Here is a 17969-nt window from a genome sequence, read left to right on the forward strand (position 1 = left end):
ATTGGAGATTCACAGGGCTTGAGGATTATACATGATATTCATGTTAATATATATTATTCCAGACCACTTGTTCTCTCCCTAACAGGAAAAAGAACTTAGTCATTTCACTTAGTCATCTTCCTAATTTATCCATCTTCTTGGTTAGTGCATGTAAAGAACAGTAATTTAGTAACATTTTGTTTGTGTGTGTTGATTATGACAAAATCACTCCGGAAATGAATGGTTTTATTTTGAATAGAGTTAATGAAATGAAAGCCCATATGGGGCACAATGACAATCAAAGAGAAAAGTCAAGTTTAATATTATCTATACAGTGAGATAATTAAATAAGTATTTATTCCAACTTAGTATTTTCTATAGGTAACCAAGCAGTTGATTTTTTTTTAAGATTTATTTATCTATGCATACAAGAGCTGGGGTTCCGGCCAGAGGTGCAGGGCAAGGGGGTGGTGGTGAGAGGATTCACCAGAGACAGAGTGGAAACAGAACACGTGGATCCACTAAAATACAGTGCTAAGGGGAACAGTGGGCAAATCAGGAGATGTCTGCTGCACCATACTGGTCAGCTACCTGGCTGGTGGAGGATTGAACTTGAATCCGTGCAGTGCTGCAGTGGCTGAGGATAGCTTCACAGTGCTGCGACTTAACCCCTTGCACCACCAGGGAGGCCCCAGGTAATTGATTTGACTAAGCTTTTATTTCTTTTTTTTTTTTTAATTTTTTAAAGAATTTTTTTTTATAGAGGCATGTTTTTATTTATTTGTTTGTTTGTTTGTTTTTGTTTATACACGCACTGGGTACAGTCAGAAGCGTGGGAGGGTGAGAGAATTCACCAGAGCCAGAGCGGGGAGCAGAGCAGGCAGAAGGACCGAAGTACACTGCTGAGGGGAGCAGCGGGCGGCAGGAGAGGTCTGTGCGCCATGTGGGACCCTCCTCCAGTGGCCGGGGAGCAGCCGGGGATCGAACCGGCGCCGCAGAGGCCGCGGGCAGCTTCGCAACCCAGCGCTCAACCGCTGCACCACCGGGGAGGCCCTAAGCTTTTATTTCTTGATGTTGCTGGTGGTTTTACAATTAAGGAGAAAATCACCAACAATTGGATAAGCTGTATTTTTAGATATTTCTTTCTTAAATGAGCTGATCCTTGACCTTCACAAGCCTGTCCCCCAGTCTAAATTATTAGCTCTTCTCTATACCCTTCACTTACGATTTTTAGTTAAATATTTGAATATTTATCTGATGAATGTCTGCCTTCCCCACAAGGCCGTAGCTTTACCTTTGTACCCCTAGAGTCTGACACAATGCCTGGCAAATAGTAGAGATCAATATGAGTGGGATTTGATGAGAGGATTCATTCCCTTGGGCATTTTGACAATAACTAACATTTCTTTTTTTGAGAAGGCAAGGGTGAATTTGAGAAGGGAATTTAGGCTCTTAATTATCATCAAATACATTAGTTCCTGTTTTTGGTTCTTTCTTATTAAAGGTGTTAAATGAATGTTGAATACCCAAGGAAAGCTAACCTCACTCTGAAGAGGTGTTAAATCTGCTCAGCTGTTAAATTAGATCAGGACATTTGATTGATATCAGTCTCTCTTCTGGGGAAAGGTGATGAGATTTTTCTCCAAACTATTATCAAGAGCCAACAAGTTCACAGTAAACATTGTGGTTATCTAATCACTTGCTGCTTGAAATTAAAACCAGTTTACCAAACTGCATTCAAAGGTAGCAAATACTATGTACACTTAATTATGAAAGTAGCATTTAACACATTGTGTAATACCTAACGTTTCCTGAATATTTGTTAAGTACTATACAAGGCTAAGCAACTTCACATATATTTCACATTTAATGCTCACAACAATCCTGTGAGGTACTATTATTATTTCCAAGAGGCTAAAAGAGGTTGAATAATTAACAAAATTGGTAAAGCACGGACTAAACTTCTGGGTCCAGGCTTTCCTTCCCAGCCTTTGTACACAAAGCAATGATCTGTTAATGTGTGTATCTCCCTTGCTAAACTGTGAGAGCCTCTGGGCAAAAGGCTCTGTTTTATATGTCCTTAAAGCTCAAGCACAGAGCAGAGAGCGTAAAACATCATGTGTTCTTAATAAAAGTTTAATGACTGGAGGAAGGAGTGTTTTCTAATTCAGCAGAACTAGTTGCTTTTGTTTGGCTTTGAGCACAGCTGTAATATCTGGATTGGCTGGATTCTGAAATTCTGTATGTAGGTCAATAACACTGGTATTACGAGTTTTCAGGACTTGAGTGGTTACTGTCATTGCAGAATTGAGTTAGGTGTGAGTCCTAGAGAGGATTGTAGTTGGCTGTCATTGTCAAAAGCAGCACAGTGAAAAATATAAGTGATATATATATATACATATATATATTTACTATAACCTGAAATTTCCCCATTTGACAGTGGGCAAAATAAAGTAGTATTCAGTTTTGATTCAGAATTCTTGGGATTTTCACCTTGGCTAATGCAATATCCATTGTGTTTACCCAATAAATATATCACACTTGAGATGAGTCCACTGGAAAGTATTTCTAGGGCCTCCAGAAGGTGAATCTAATGTGTTTGTGTAAGTTTGCTCCACTTGGGGATGAAGAAAGTATCAGGTGTGTTGCCAGAGCAATGGATACTTTATCAAAGTTGGGTAGAACTTTGGGATCAAGTGAGGGCAGTAGAATAGGGAATTCTCTTCTGTTTTATATATGTGTGTGTATATATATATATATATATATATATATATATATATACACCATATTATACATATAAAATATATAGCTATATTATACATGCAATAAATATATATTACATGTAATGCAAATATAACATATTTCAAGATACTTTTATATAGTATATATTTATATGTAATATATATTATGTGATATAGTTTTATATATTTTATTTGTTTTGTAATGTATAATTTATATTTTTATATATCAAGTTTATATATGAGTATGAACATTTAAAAATATAAATACCTATATCATATATAAATATCAGTATTTATATATAAATCTATTATATATAAGCCACTTTTCATATTTTTATTTGTATGATGTTATCACATGCCCTCTGCTCTCCAGAGGTCAAAGGTTGTTCTGCGCCCCTCCCCCCTCCTCCCTGAAAGTCTCCTTCCACTAGCCACTTCTGGTAGGTACACCCCAGCTGTGGCTCAGTCAAGTCCAGATCTTTCATCTTACTTTGATTCATGATGGGATATCAACACCTACCTCTCTCATGGTATCATCTCCTCCATGACCTTCCTCACTACCTTCCACATCCATCTGAACTTCATATTCTGTAGATACTACATACTTTTTACATTTTCATTTTAGTAACCTAGTTCTGTCTTCTGGGAAGTGCAATTCTGAGTTTACTCAAGGCAAAAACCTTCCATCAAAATCCATGTCTTCCTCCACCACGCTAGTTGAGGGGGTCAGTCAACATTTACTTGACAGAATATGACACGTCCACCTGGCTTCTCTTAGTTAATGATAAACAACCCCCTTCCTCCCCAAAATGGAAAATAGACTTCCAAATAAGTAACAAATTTTCCAACTTCAATCTGCTTTACTTGAACATGTTAATGAAAATGCAAAAGAAAGTAAAACAAAACCAAAAAAAAAAAAAAAAAGGATTTAAACCATTCAAAAAGACCTAACATACCTTATTTACTTGATTTTGGGGAGGTCTTATATTGCACTCTTTATTTGCACTTGTCATAGAGAATTGCTGAATCCAGTGTTTCACACTCAAATTCACATGGGTTAGTTGATTTTGTTTGCCAGTGAAACCAAGCATGGATAGTTGGCTCTCTATGTCCGTTTGCTTCACACAGAGATAAACTTTTCCACAGGCAAAGCCGGGTCTCAATTAAGCCTGTCCTTATGCCTTCTAAGTAAGTATCTGATCAATTATTGACTTGGATGAAGGGAAACTATATAATGTCTAGCAAAATATTTGTTCCTGAATTATGTATACTTTTAGTCCCCGACACCCCCTCCCCAAATCAGACCACCTCAAGAACTGGTCTCAAAGGCCTGCCTCTAGCATGCAGAGTTTATTGAGAGTTAAGAGCAATGAAGTCTCTTGTACTTACCTAAGTCCTTCCCCCTTCTCTAAGTGAAAGAGAGATCATCCTGTCCTAAGCTTCTAACCTTTTCATAAATGGAGAAACAAGTACTGCTTCCCCTACATTAGGCTAGTTTGCAGCATCTCATCCAGTTGTAGGTTTATCAGTGAACATGTCCTTTCTCTCTAAGGATATTTTTATTTTTTTTAAAGATTTATTTATTTTTATACAAGAGCTGGGGTACAGGCCAGAGGCGCGGAAGGGTGAGCAGATTCACCAGAGACAGGGTGGGGACCAGAACAGGCAGAGTGACTGAAATACACTGCTGAGGGGAGCAGCGGGCGTGATGGGAGGGGTCTGCTGTGCCATGTGGGACTCTAGCCAGCCAGCCAGGAATTGAACCCGCACTGCAGAGGCTGCAGACAGCTTCACAGCACTATGCTCAACCCGCTGTACCACCAGGGAGGCCCTCTCTAAGAATCTTATCTTTCTTCTCAGAGTAAGGATGGCATAACCCCTTTTTGTCATGTGAAATCTCCCCTGTCTCTCTTATTGATACTACAGGTCCCTAAACGCAGGATAAATACCCCTGGTCAGCTCCATTATTCTTTAGAATTTACAGCCATTTAAATTCTATATGAACATTATTAAATTTTGTTCTTTTCTCTTATGAATCCATTTGATGTTAATTTGTTCATTTGTTTAGTCTTAAAAGAACAATCCAGATGAGGTGAGGTGGAGATATTTCCCCCTGTAGCCCAAGATTTTCATCTTATTTGAATATTAATGAAATAATCAGAACATGCTATGATTATTGAGGAATGTTAAGAGTCAAGGGGGGCTCCCTGGTGACACAGGGGTTAAAGTCTCAGCGCTATCAAGCTATCACCAGCTACTGCACGATGAGTCCAATCCCTGGTGAGGGAGCTAAACCACATGGCACAGCAGACCTCTCCTGTCTCTCCCACTGCTCCCCTCAGAAGTGTATTTCAGCAGATCCGCCTGTTCTGCTCCCTACTCTGTCTCTGGTGAATCCTCTCACTCCCCACATCTCTGGCCTACATCAGTTCTTGGATGCATAAATAAATAAAAATAAATCTTTAATAAATTAAATAAAGAGTCTAAATAAATGTTTGTCTCACCAAATATTGTGTGCCTACTGCATGTCCCAGATACCAATTACATATATTGCATTGAGCAATAATAGGAAGACATTGAAAAAGGGACGCAGGGAGACTGGAGAAGCTCACCCATCAGATTTATTTTAAGGAGACTGAGGTCCAGAGAGCTTGTACTACTCAGGCCATGAAACCGTGTGGAGCAGTATAGAACTCTGGGGTGACAGGCAAAATCAAAACAAGACTGTAAAGATACAGTGCAACCATAGATTGCAGTATATTTTTAAATTGTCCAATTTACGAAATTTCATTATTACCAGGCAAAAAGTTTAAAAACTGCCACTGGGTCACAGTCGCTCTTACCAGTTCTGAGTCCAGCCATCTGCCACCACAAATGACAGCAAAAGGACCTTTGATGTGGCCAAAAAAACCCCAAAAAACAAAAAAAAACCAAATCAGACAAATTTAACCAAGATGGAGAGGGAGAAAGCCCCCAATGTTGGGAGGCTACTCCCCCCTTCCCCAGACCCCCATATATGGGCAGAGGGAGGGGTAAAAGGAGAGAGGCAGGAAGGCCTAATGCTCAGCAGGTCAGTGGCCACCATCTGCAGCAGCTCCAGTGAAAAAGAGTGAGTCCGCCTGCCTCAGCCTTTTAAAGCCTCTTCAAAAAAGACCACTCAGCTCTACCTCCTTCCCAGCAGCCACTTGGCTCAGAATGCTAGGGACAGAGTTCGTAGCACAGCACTACACACTATGTCCAGCATCCCATCTGGACTTCAGCGGGTGGAGTTCAGTGCTGCACTGTGCTTCTTGTTTGCAGGTTCTGGGGTGGGGGTGGTTTGTACCCAGTCTGGAGGGAAGCAGAGTGGTTTGTACCCCGTCTGGAGGCTGTGCTAGCCACTGGTGAATCCTGTCATGTACCCCACCCGCCGCCCCACACCTCTGGTCTACACCCCAGTTCTTGTATGCATAAACAAATAAAAATAAATCTTTTAAAAAAATAAATAAAAAAGAGTGCAGGGATGCAGGGCCATTCCAACAGTTGTTGTAATTTGCATTTAACTAGTTATGTAATATCTATCTTTATAAATTGTATGCTATTAGTTTTCATTGTGGTCTTGGCTTTTATTACTTTCATTAGAAGTTTTATGAGGCAGAAACCTTTACTAAAAGTTAATGTCAGCCAAGAGGTCCTCCCCGGTGGCGCAGCGGTTGAGCGCTGGGTTGCGAAGCTGCCCGCGGCCTCTGCAGCGCCGGTTCGATCCCCGGCTGCTCCCCGGCCACTGGAGGAGGGTCCCACATGGCGCGCAGACCTCTCCTGCCGCCCGCTGCTCCCCTCAGCAGTGTACTTCGGTCCTTCTGCCTGTCTGCTCCCCGCTCTGGCTCTGGTGAATTCTCTCACCCTCCCGCGCTTCTGACTGTACCCAGTGCTTGTATAAACAAAACAAACAAACAAAAAACCAGCAAACAAATAAATAAAGCATGCCTCTATAAAAAAAAAAAAATAATAATGTCAGCCAAGAAACCAGGTAAAATAGACCTGATGAGCCCTACCTGATTGATGCCTTTAACTTTTTGTGGTTTGCATGAAAATTGAGACACGAAGAAAAAAATAGTTAGCAATTTTCAATATTTTAAAGTTTCTAAATTATAAAAATGATGTACTATTAAAGAAAGGGGGAAAAGAAAGGGTAGGTCATTGAATGGAGTCCAGCATACGCCCCTGTGTCTTTTTTTTTTATTTTTATAAAGATTTATTTATTTATACAAGCACTGGGTACAGGTCAGATGTGCGGGAGGGTGAGAGGACTCACCAGAGCCAGAGCGGGGAACAGAACAGGGCAGAAGCACCAAAGTACACTGCTGAGGGGAGCAGCGGGCGGCAGGAGAGGTCTGCGCGCCATGCAGGACCCTCCTCCGGTGGCCGGGGAGCAGCCGGGGATCGAACAGGCGCTGAGGAGGCTGCAGGCAGCTTCCCAGCCCAGCGCTCAACCGCTGCGCCACCGGGGAGGTCCCTGTGTCAATTTTTTTTTTGCACAGATTTTCACAGAAGGCATTTTCATTATTAAAAGAATGCTTGATTGTCATTAAGACCCTTCTCTATGAACAACTAGGGAAGATGGAGTCTTATCACAACATGAGCAGTCTCTACAACACACCTGAACAGACTATCACAAAAACTATCTGTCCCATCTATTCTCCTAAGCGCCCATTTATCTTTCCACAGAGTAATTTGTTTCCCTGTAAGAGTCCTTTCTCTCTTTCCTTCTTAAGTCATTTGTCTTCTGGTAAGTGCTTTTCTCCCTGTCTCCTTCCTTGACTGGGATGGTATATAAGCCTCAAATTTGAAACACTTCTTTGAGTCATTTCTGTGGACTCCTGTATGTATGTTAATAAAAACATATGATTCAATTTTGTATTTTCTCTTGTTAATCTGCCTTTTTGTCAGTTTAATTTACAATGCCTAAGCATTGAACCTAAGAGAGTAAAGAAAATTTCCTCTTACACAGACCTATAAGCTCACCATCATTTAACACAACTGTTTTCAGTTTTGCATATTTTCTTCAACAGCATTTATTTAATATGTAATTAAAATCATACTTGACATTATAATAGAAACAAGCTTCCATAATGCTAATAACCCTCCAAATTATGATTTTCTAATGACTGCAAAGTATTTCATTGAGATGGTACAGAAGTTCCTAGTAGTCTCCTACTATTAGATTGCTTCTCATTTTTTTTAAATCATATATAACTAGCAAAAAAAAAAAATCTTTGGGTATAAAGCTCTTCTCCTTTAATTTATTACTTTTTAAAGATTTATTTATTTATGCATACAAGAGCTGGGGTACAGGCCAGAGGTGCAGGGGGTGAGAGGATTTACCAGAGACCGAGTGGGGAACAGAGCAGGCAGACTGACTGGAATACACTTCTGAGGGGAGCAGCGGGTGAGCCAGGAGAGGTCTGCTGCCCATGTGGGTAGCTCCCTGGGCTGGCTGGGGATCAAACTCGTGCTGCAGAGGCTGTGTGCAGATAGCTTCACAGTGCTCCCTTGCGCCACCAGGGAGGCCCTCTTCTTTTAAAGTTACTTCAGTAGGTTACTTTTATAGAGACTACTAGGTCAGAGAGAATAACTATGTTCTATACGCACACACAGTGCTCAACTGTAGTCCTTAAATGTCCTCTGAAATGATTGCTCCAAGTGGTGTGGCCCTCAGAAAGGGAATGTTGGCTTAAGTATCTATTTCAGGCAGATGATAATTAGTGGTAAAGTAACAGAAAATGCATTACACTCTTTTACAAATTAAATGACTTAAGCCTGAGATGACATCATAAGTATAGGACATGAAAAAAATGTAAAAACCATTTAATGTCTGAACAATGTGCAAACATGGTGAGAATTACTCAGTAGGAGGAATTAAACTAAGTAATTTGAAATTCAGAGAAAGGTCCCTAAGTCTTTTATTTTCCCACTCATGCAACAAAAATACTAGTGGATTAATTTAGCAAGTCATTTGTGGAAACTTGGATGGAATGAGTTTGCTTTAAGTGAAAGGGTCAATTTAAGAGAGTAAGTGTTGATAAAAATTCCATTATCAAACCCTCATTTGGTTTTCATTAGCTTTCATCTGGGGGAAAGGGTGAACTAATAGACAAAAAGCAATTGCTGCTCAGTTATCTGACCACCAAAGGAACAATTGAGTAGCTGAACCTTTTTTCTCAGCTACTTCCCTGCATGTCATTTATTCTTCACTAGCAGAGCCCAGGTGCCAATTATTCTAACAGGCAATTGATTATGAGATGAAAAAAAAAAAAAATGCAGTAACAACAAATAAATGTGAGTGTCTTTAAGAAGCACAAGTTGTTCATCTTAAAAAGAGAGGAAAAAACCCAAATCACATTACTGTTCAATTTAGAACTTTCTTTCCACCTTGTAAGAGGGTAAAATCAATTTTCACTTGAGTACCATTTCCTCCTGCTAGTTTTCTCTACAGTGAGCTGTCCGCAAATGATGTTTGACTATTTCTGGGTCACAACTTAACATCCACATTTGGGAGCTGTAATGATTTAGGTAAAAGCTGGGGAAAATCACAGAAAGTTCTTCTTTGTGCCTTTCCACCCCTTCCCCCAGCACCAACTCCAAAGTGTTTCAGAGTTAATCAGCAGCTGTGTTTCCGAACGCCGGCCTCAGTTTCCCTCAGCCAATAAAAGGAAACTGAGTACCAAAAACTCTCTTCTGGTCTTCCCTACAAACTCTGACAGGACCAAAGATAGAAATCTGCACACAGGGCTTTCCCTAAACTATAAGAAGAACATTTCCTTTTTTGCCAGCTGGTAGTTAGTCAAAATACTGTTTTGTAAAGGAATCATCTGCAGAAGCCCTCATCAGTTCTGCTGCAGAAGTGTCAGTTTTAGGAAAACAAACAAGCAAGCACTTACCAGTTAGGTGTCTGTGAGAAGGGCAGCTATTGTGATGCCTGGGTATAACCTCCGGGCTCCAGAAGAAATGGAGGGTGATTTTCAGCTGCTACGTTGTACACTTTTTCCCCAGCCTCCTCATTTGGCTTTTGTCTGGCTTTCGAAATGACACTGTAGAGAATGATGGGTTTCGAATGTGGTTTTCCCTTCCTCCACCACCCTCCCTAAAACTTCATCATGAATTCCAGGAGAAAAGGAAGCAATGAACATACTGTACAAATTAATTCTTTTGCTCAGCGATATGTGTGTGTAACCGGGGTTTGCTTTTGGAATGGAAGTCACTGCTATTGGCTGCCATGCCGCTGGCTGGAAAGCAGAATGTGGGGAGGCACCAATCCTCCCTTTGTCTGGGAAGGCTTTTGCTTATGAAAAGTCAAGTTAAATTAGCACCCGTGGAAAGAAAAGCAGCTTATCATGTAGTGGAGAGCTCTTGAAATGCGCAACCAGCTATAGGGCTCTTTAGGAGAAACTTTATTTACTGGGTTTCAGTGTATTTCTGGTAGTGAGGGATTAGAAAATCATGTTAGTTAAAGTATGTGCCGGGATAACATTTAATAGAGTTAAAACTCAGTCTCTGACTTTGCTCAACTTTACTTCTTGGGTTTCAGTGTATTTCTGATAGTGAGAAATTACAATCTCATATCAAAGTATGTATTTTAGTTTGTATTTCTTGAGTAAGAGAGGTTGAGAGAGTACTTTCCAGGCTCCCAGGAAATTAGAGGTTTGATTTTTATCCCGCATCTCCCTGGTGGCCCTGGCAGGTGGGGGCACATCTTTGTACCTGAGGCAGGACTCACTGTTCACAAATACACCAGATTAAGTGTGGAGGTTGACGGTAATAAGCAAGCCTTGATGTGGTTAACCTGACATTGCAGAGCTGACTTGATTTTTGTAAAGTCTAACTTCGACATGACTTTGTGTGATACTGGCGATTGAATATTATTGAGCTGATTGAATGTTGAGGTGAGCTACACAAATGTTAGGTGAGCTGCCAGACCAGCAGAGGATCTCGATTTGTCTTCTGTGAACAATTGAAGAGTAATGGAAGGTGCCACCCTCAAAAATGACTCTTTGGCATAAGGGTTATTTTGAACTGATTATTTTTTAAAAACTTCAGACACCAATGCTAAAAACAGTGTCCATGTTTCCCCTTTGTAAGGGCAATGTACATTTATAAAGGAAATTTACTCTCAAGGGGAGACTACCAGGAAGAAGGAGCTATTAAATAAGCTTGAATTTTCATCTAAGAGATTCACCAACCTGGCTGAGCAAACTTTGTTTGCTAAATATTTCCTCTTTTCTCCTTCCTCTCCTTTGAAGCCCCAGGCCCCTCTCCCTTCCCTTAGCCCACGATTGCATGCAAGCCTGACTCATCTGGCTGCCTTTGAGTCACAAAACTGTGGAGTTCTACACAAATGTAATTATAGTGTTTTTTTTTTTTCTTCTCCTGTTTATCTGTCTTTCATACAGGGAGTCTCAGCAAAAGAACAATGAAGAATAGAAGGAAAATAATTTTTCCTCCTCAATTAGACCAAATCCAGGAAATCTAAAGCAGTAAATCTCACTCTGAGGAGGCGATAGGAGCAAATCAGTATGACTCTGGGGGTGGGGTGGGCACTCTCTCACAAATTGCAGGATTCATTAACCCATAGGATGCACATTCTCCCATATTTTCCCCAATCCTTTGATTCTATATAAATAGCTGCTATTACTAAGCTCACTGTGTCCAGTCACCACTTCCCACTCCTCTGCATCACCAATATTGGTAATTACAATTAGCTCTAATCTGTTTTGCCATCACACAAAAGCACTGTTTCATACGCAAAAAGCATTTTGAAAATGCCCAGGGGTTTGTACTTTATGTGGGTTTACTTTCTGGTGATAGAACAGACAGCATTGAGTAGCAAAGGGTAGAAAAGAAAACGACAAAAAATGACATTTAGCAAGTATTTACTACTGGCAAGCATCATTTAACTGAAACCCAGGATATTTTATTTTTATTTTCACATTTTAGCTGCAAACTAAAACAACAGAGTTGAAATATAAAACAACAGACTTGAAATACCTAGCTTTGAATGTAGTCCAAGGAAATCAGAACACTAATTATAATCTCTCTGCGAAGTGGCCCTGTATTTTGATGTGCGCTAAGAGATGCTCCTCTTTGATATTTTAAAACATGCCTTAGAGCTGATCCATTACTCAAAAGTAATAGAGGCTGAAATGCTCAGATGTACTGGAGATCACTTACCCACCCCCACTCTCAGCATACAATGGGTGCAATGATCTTCTGCCAGGGCCAGTGAGCGAGTTCAGTGGAGATCTGTTAAGAGAGCCTCTACAGTAAGTTGGAGAATTGCTTTATCCCAGGCATTCTGACTCCAAACAGCACCCTCTTTAGAGACTTCACCATTAGACTAACGGTCTCTCTATAAGAAGAGATGTTTCCAGAGGGCAGTGAATGAGAGGAAGGGGCAGGCATAATTGCTGAGGGGCAGCTTAACTCAGAAGAGAAGAAACACAGTGTTCCTACCATATTATTTTGGGGAACAGGCTTTCCCTTTTTTTAAAAATAGCTTTACTCCACTGACGCTTGAAAGGTCACTACTAGGAGAGTGTTCTTAGAAGCGAGTACATTTTAAAAGAGGAGCTTTGTGCTGATCTAAAGAAGCTCTAAGGATTAGAATGAACTGGGCAATTCTAAGTGGGTCACACCCCTTCCTCTCACCAAAAACACCAGGATAAGCAACTTGGTCTCTTACCTTTTGAATGATCAAGAATATTGTTAGTCTTTTCCTTTCTTTTTTTTTTTTTTTTTTTTTAATTTTATTTTTTAATTTTTTTTTTTTAATAGAGGCATGTTTTATTTTATTTATTTATTTGTTTGTTTGTTTTTGTTTTGTTTATACATGCACTGGGTACAGTCAGAAGCGCGGGAGGGTGAGAGAATTCACCAGAGCCAGAGCGGGGAGCAGAGCAGGCAGAAGGACCGAAGTACACTGCTGAGGGGAGCAGCGGGCGGCAGGAGAGGTCTGCGCGCCATGTGGGACCCTCCTCTGGTGGCCGGGGAGCAGCCGGGGATCGAACCTGCTCTGCAGAGGCTGCGGGCAGCTTCGCAACCCAGCGCTCAACAGCTGCGCCACGGGGGAGGCCCTAGTCTTTTCCTTTCTTGTGTGAGGTTAAAGTCACCACACTGCGCCAAACTGTAAATATTCTAATGATAGAAGTCTCAGAAATGGGTATTTGGGACATTACAATCAGGTCAACTTGATTTTGTTAATAATAAATTTTGTTATTGTTTGTGGAAAAAAAAAAATCCAGGGGTCTTCCTGGTGGTGCAAGGGGTTAAGCACAGCACTGTGACTGCCATATGCAGCCTCTGCAGCACAAAGTTTGATCCCCGGCCAGCCAGGGAGCTGCCCACATGGTGCAGCAGACCTCTCCTATCTTGCCCGCTGCTCCCCTCAGCAGTGTATTTCAGTCAGTCTGCCTGTTCTGTTCCCCACTCTGTCTCTGGTGAATCCTCTCACCCCCACACCTCTGGCCTGTACCCCAGTTCTTGTATGCATAAATAAATAAATCTTTAAAAAAATACACAAAGCTCTAATTAACTGCAGAAATATGGAGAGCTGCTCCCATTGTTAACTGATTTGAATTAAACTTCTCTTTCCAAATGCCAAATGATAATTAAATGAGACCTTTAGACAATGCTGTAGAGTGGCTTCTTAAGGACAAATATACCATCTATTTTTTTAACTCCAAAAATGTAGTGTTGGACTCTTTTGGGTTTTGGGGGGGCAAAGCAAACACTTTCCTGTAGGCAGGTATCTGTGCAGAGCAGCTATGGGTGAGATGCAGGCAAAGGTTCTGGGGCTCTGTACTTGAGTCATTATGGCTTAATAATTTCTCTGGGAAATAATTTCTCAGTTTTCCTGAGTTTTGGAAGAAGCAGTCCCTCTTTTTGTTACCAAGGGAGGTAAATAATCTATTAATTTACTGCCCTGCAAATAGGAAAGTGGTGTGCCAGTGGTTAAATAAATCTTTGTGTATTACTAGTTGACAGGCATTTGGGTGATATCATCCTTGGCCCTGATTCAGGAAGGATTAGGCCAGCCCCAACTATCCACCCTAATTATGCTACATTTCCACTCTAATTGTGCTACATTTCTTGTTAAGTTACAGATTATGGATATGATGTAAGTGTAGCTGGATTTTTCTAATGTGTCAAATTTTGGGAAAGGAAAATTGTTGGAGAATAAAGTGTATTTTCTTGGACTTCTTTGGTTCTTTACCTTTTTTTGTTAGAACGGATGGTAGCCTGGGAGCTACATTGCCGCTGAAGTTGTATTTTGAATTACAGAATTTTCTAGAGTGTGAATTTATTTTCAGCATTTAAATATGAGAACTTGAGGCCTCTCTGGTGGCGCAAGTGTTAAGACGCAGCATGTAAAGCTGTCCGCAACCTCTGCAGCATGAGTTCGATCCCTGGCCGGCCAGGGAGCTACCCACATGGCACAGCAGACCTCTCCCGTCTTGCCTGCTGCTCCCCTCAGCAGTGTACTTTGGTCAATATGTTCTGTTCCCCACTCTGTCTCTGGTGAATCCTCTCATCCCCCCACACCTCTGGTCTGTACCCCAGCTCTTGTATGCATAATAAATAAATCTATTAAAAAATGAGAACTTATACAGCTCCAGATGGCAGGCGCCTCAGGAAGAACTTGCCAGGTGTGGGTAACACTGGGCTTGCTTCCCCACACGGACCCAGTCAGAGCAAGTTGAGTGGTGACCTCTCCCAGAACCCCTACTCCTTTGGGGGGCACTGCCTTCTGGTTCCACATCTTTCTCCCCTATTCTCCCCAGTCATGGACAGGATCCTTCCAGACACTCCAAGAATTTGCACTTTTGACTCATGTCTCTAAATTTTTCCTGTTGAGTTTCTTCAATATAGAAAAATTGAGAACACAGAGAAGTAAGTCATTGAGCAATCATTTTTTTTAAATTATTTTTATTTATTTATGCATACAAGAACCTGGGGTGTAGGCCAGAGGTGCAGAGGGTGAGAGCATTCACCAGAGACAGAGTGGGGAGCAGAGCAGGCAGATTGACTGAAATACACTGCTGAGGGGAGCACCGGGTGAGGCAGGAGAGGTCTGCTGTGCCATGTGGGTCAGCTCCCTGGCTGGGGATCCAACTCATGCTGCAATGGCTGGCAATAGCTTGATTGCTCTGAGACTTTAATCCCTGTGCCACCAGGGAGGCCCTGAGCAATCATTTTTATTATATAAAGAATTTCATTAAAAAATGGATCCTCTAGGTCTCCCTAGTAAAACATGAATGCATTATAAAATATGATTAAATTAATAAAACCAACTTTAGCCAGCTTAGCCAGGCAAGAGAGGTGTGCCACAGAAGCAATGGAGAACCACTTGCTCAGGTGCAGGCAATATTGGGTGCACTGTCTGTGGGGAATTAAAACAATAAAACCAACTGAAGACCCTCTGTTTTTTGTGCTCACTACCTGCCAGCAATTCTAAACAAGTTACTGATGAAATAGTCCTCCCCTCAAAAAAATCTTGTTTTAAATTCTAAAAATTGATGTGACTACCATGATTTTAATTTTATGTTTTAATTATATATGGTATTTGTCCCCCAAATATATATGTAAAATTTATTTTAATAGACAAAAAATTTATTTAATGCACAATGTGTTTTACATGAAAGTAAATTACTTAAATTTTATCACTTATTTTTTCATAATGTATTTAACATACAAGTGTCAGCACGTGACCAAGGGGCAACCCAAGGACTCCCACACTCGCATACTCTAAAGAGGTCCAGCCACTCATACACATGGACAAAGACAGCTCTTTGTGTGAAAGCACTTTAATAAAATCAGAGTACATACAGAAGAAAAGAAAGAATATTCTGAATAAAATACCTCGAATTATCCATACCCTTGCGGGTAAATTAATCATTTCAACGGCTTTATTCCATGACACCACTTAGAGTTTTTAGTTATATTTAAAATGCAAAAGAGTGGAATAAAGAGAGAGCTGCAAAGTGTACTCTTTTTTGTTTGGCAAATGTAAATCTCAGTCCATAGACAATACAGTTATTTTTTCTACTGAATTTGGGTAATATTGAGTATTAAACATCATTTTTAGGGAGACAATGGCAGCGGCCGTGGTGAGAGGATGGCCAGCCAAGTTCAAAGCACTGAAGATCATGACGGTGGGGACCACGATCAGAATGAAGACCACGCACAGAAAGATGGTGAGAAGGCCATCGAAGTGTCAGGGCAGCACAGGAGGAAGGCTGTTACCCTAAACCCATAGAGCATCCCCTGCAGTACAACTACACTCTCTGGTACTCCAGGAGCACCCCTTCATCGTCCCTCCAGCTCACAGAGCTGTAAGCAGCGTATCAAACAGACTGGCAGCTTTGTCTCTGGCAGTTCTAGAGGTTCTGCAGCCATATGATGATGCTTCCTGGGGACCTGACAGGCCACAGCGAATTCTACCTCTTCAAAGATGGCCTTAAACCCATGTGAGGAGTCCAAGGGTGCAAGTAAAAGTGGTGGCAAGTGGATCATTTGACTTCAGGAGGGCTTGACCTGCCTTTGCTGCCATGTTGGGGGAGCAGTTCTGGCTGGGGAGGATATCTGTGGGCTGTGGTATCTGTCGGTCCTCATTGGGGAGGACGTTATTTCAATATGGAATAAGACTGCCAGCAACCAAGCAACCACAGCCTGAACCCCAGACACTTTGGCCAGAGCTTAACCCACCTACCAACACCTTATGGAGTATAAAACCCACACTGACAACATCAAGGACAATTCAAACTTTCAAAATACAAAAATCACGTAAGAATACACAGCTGGCAATAATGAAAATTAGTTTTATAACTGAATACCAATTCAAGAAGTAAAAGCATTGCCTCAATGAGGTAATTTAATAATTGCCTAAATTATACTTTCTGCATATGTGTCAGTATTACTAAAATTCTGTTAATTGCTGAGGTAAGGGGAGGAAGAATATCTTTTCCACCTCAATGTAAGTACTTGGTCCAGATCCTTATAGCAAAAGACTGATTAAACAGAAAACATACAAATTTATTTAATATAAGTTGTGCATAGTGCAGGAGCCTTCAGAAGGAAATGAAAATCTGAAGAAATTTTATTTATTCATTTAAAAATCCTAATGAGTTTTTTTTTTTTTTTTTTAAGATTTATTTATACAAGCACTGGGTACAGTCAGAAGCGCAGTAGGGTGAGAGAATTCACCAGAGCCAGAGGGGAGAGCAAGGTAGGCAGACTGATGAAATACACTGCTGAGGGGACCAGCAGGCAGCAGGAGAGGTCTGCGTACCATATGGGACCCTCTCCCAGAGGCCCGGGATTGAACCAGCGCTGCAGAGGCTGCGGGCAGCTTCACAACCCAGCGCTCAACTGTTGCGCCACGGGGGAGGCCCCTACACCTAAGTATTTTCAAGCTACTTTTGATAAAGGCTGGGAAGTCGTGGGAAAAACGCATGACTGAACAAAACAGGGTATGAGCTGAGTGTAGCAAACTGGGGGAACAGCGAGAACTGTTCGTTTTTGGAGATAATGCTGTCCTTTGCTTGGGCAGAGGAAGGACAGTGCCCGATGAGTGTTTTATGGCCTGCATCAGGTCAGAAGTTCTTCCTGCACATGCTGTTTCTCAAATTCCTTCAGCTTCAATTATTCAATATGCCAAGGTGTTATGTTTGGATGTTAATATGTATCCTGAATCCTATCACCAGACAATTTCTCCCTTAAGTTATTATGTGACTGTAACCAAGGGAATCTATGGTTAAATTGTTAGTTAGATAGAAAAATTGTTCTTGAAGAAATAGTTGTTCATTTTTCCTTTTTTGTACTATAGAAATGTACTATTTATTTAAAATTTTGTTTCCTTGCATAATTATATAGATGACTGTCAGTAAATGAAATCCTCATCTGTATTTCTTTTTTGTTTCATTTTGTATTATTGAAAATAATTTGGTTATATTGATGGGGGAGAGGTACTGAAAACTGACTGGGCACAGGTACTAGTGTACAGGTATACCATAGCCGTGGCACACAGAAATTGTCAGGCTAATACAGGAGAAGAAAACTTTCCTCCACTGGGCCTCCCTGGTGGTGCAGGGGTTAAAGACAGCACTATCAACCTATTGCCAGCCCCTGCAGCATGAGTTCAATCCCAGCCGCCCAGGGAGATGACCCACATGATGCAGCAGAACTCTCTTGATTCGCCCGCTGCTCCCCTCAGCA

General features: G+C 41.1%; 1 protein-coding gene and 1 pseudogene across 2 annotated transcripts in view; one reads left to right on the forward strand and one right to left on the reverse strand.

The window, feature by feature from the left end:
* The window catches only part of CMKLR2 (chemerin chemokine-like receptor 2), a 36514-nt gene extending 26583 nt beyond the window's left edge, over positions 1-9931 (reverse strand). For both annotated transcript variants that reach the window (XR_005127641.2, XM_037523914.1), the window contains exon 1: positions 9641-9931. The gene's annotated coding sequence lies outside the window, so the exon portion shown is untranslated. The remainder of the gene's footprint in view (positions 1-9640) is intronic.
* Positions 9932-15851: 5920 nt separating this feature from the next.
* On the forward strand, positions 15852-16542 carry LOC119254829 (eukaryotic translation initiation factor 4E type 2-like; annotated as a pseudogene).
* Positions 16543-17969: the final 1427 nt, after the last annotated feature.

This window comes from Talpa occidentalis, unplaced genomic scaffold (genome assembly GCF_014898055.3).
Source record: "Talpa occidentalis isolate TD23 unplaced genomic scaffold, MPIMG_talOcc4v2.1 talOcc4.3, whole genome shotgun sequence".
Taxonomy (NCBI): domain Eukaryota; kingdom Metazoa; phylum Chordata; class Mammalia; order Eulipotyphla; family Talpidae; genus Talpa; species Talpa occidentalis.